This window comes from Chinchilla lanigera, unplaced genomic scaffold (genome assembly GCF_000276665.1).
Source record: "Chinchilla lanigera isolate Chin_1 unplaced genomic scaffold, ChiLan1.0 scaffold00145, whole genome shotgun sequence".
Lineage (NCBI taxonomy): Eukaryota > Metazoa > Chordata > Mammalia > Rodentia > Chinchillidae > Chinchilla > Chinchilla lanigera.
The window spans coordinates 763,391-764,834 of record NW_004955546.1 but is presented as its reverse complement, the minus strand read 5'-3'; the positions used below and the strand labels follow the sequence as shown (position 1 = coordinate 764,834).

At 35.2% G+C, this 1,444-nt stretch overlaps 2 protein-coding genes across 3 annotated transcripts in view; both read left to right on the top strand.

The window, feature by feature from the left end:
* LOC106147348 (zinc finger protein 709-like) overlaps nucleotides 1–1,444 on the top strand; it is a 78,186-nt gene that overhangs the window by 18,732 nt on the left and 58,010 nt on the right. The gene's annotated exons all lie outside the window — the stretch shown is intronic.
* Nucleotides 1–1,444, top strand: part of LOC102028899 (zinc finger protein 136-like) — a 27,024-nt gene that overhangs the window by 18,802 nt on the left and 6,778 nt on the right. The window lies entirely within an intron of this gene.

The window sequence follows — 1,444 nt, the reverse complement described above, 5'->3', positions numbered from 1 at the left end:
ATTATATCTGATAAGTACGTGGCATATTATTATATATTAAGATAAAATATACTCTGTGGTAGAATATTTTAGTAATTCCACTAGATTTTTGTTGGTACTTTAATTTTTCCAATATGGCATGATGTTATATGCAAGTAAAGACTATTTATGGGTTCCATCTTAATGTCTGCTCATTATTTTTTAATCTTCTGGGTTTTTTTTAATCCAATGACAGGATTTTATGATTTTTGTTCTCTAGATTTTATTGTAATGTATTACATTAATTGTTCAACAATGCCTTTGATACTTTTAACGAATTATTCTTTGTTGTCCATAATCTAATTAAACAATGAAAATTCAAACTAGTTGAGTAATTTTCATTTTTATGTTGCCATTGTTTCTCTAACTTTCTGATGTTGTGATCTTTTTTGAATATGTTTAATATAGGACACATAATTGATAGGTTTATTTTATAATATTCACCCAAAAGTATCAAATGCAGAGAAGTTCAAGAGATCTGCCCATGTGCAAGAAACCCAAAGATTCTTGCCAAGGGCCTGGATCCCATGACAATGTCCTGCACAAGTCCTGCTGAAGACCAAGAGCTCATGGCAACATCCTCCATGAGTCCAGCTGGAGGCCTATAGCCCATAACAATGTGTCATGCAAATCAGTATTAAGGATCTGCTCTGCGAAGGCCCACTGGTCAGTGGTGGACGCTAGGAAGTCTGCACTATGAGGGTGAAGGATCTGTGCTACCAGGCTGAGAGATCAGTACTAGAACTAAGAAGCAATGCTAAAAGTAAGGACCAAACCACCTCTGGAGAGAACAGCAGCCACAGCTGGGACCCAAACTCCTCTGATGATGAGAGTAGCTCAGTTCATGTCAGGACAACCAGCAGGACAAGCTTCTCTCTCTTCCCCTTCACTGCTTCTTTTATGCAATGGACAACATTCCTCATGTGGGGCTTCCACACCCAGAAACACCATGATTCAGTTCACCTGGGTGTAGCGAGGACTGTTGCCTTTTATATCATGATCTAATCACTGGAATTATTTTGAGGTAGTTTGTATGATGTCTAATTAATATGGCCTCTGCAAATTTTGTTGAATCATTAATAGGCCACTATGTCTTTTTGCATAGGTTTTTTTTTTTTTTTAACAAGTTTATTTAAACAAGAAGACACTTGACTTAAAGGGAAAACTATCTAGGATTCTTTTTTTTTTTTTTTAAGAGTAATTTACTCCTACTTAAAGACAGATTGTCCTACATGTAACAGCTGCGTACAAAAAAGTTATAAAATTGTCCTTGGTTTTACAATGACAAAGGAAAAACATTAAAATTCTCCAATCAAACAAGGTATGCAAGGATTTTTATGTTGTTTCTTTTCTGTTAAAACAGCAACAAAGGAAAGAATGACTGGGATGAGGGAAAGAAGAAAAAAGAAGGAATGCAAAATATAAA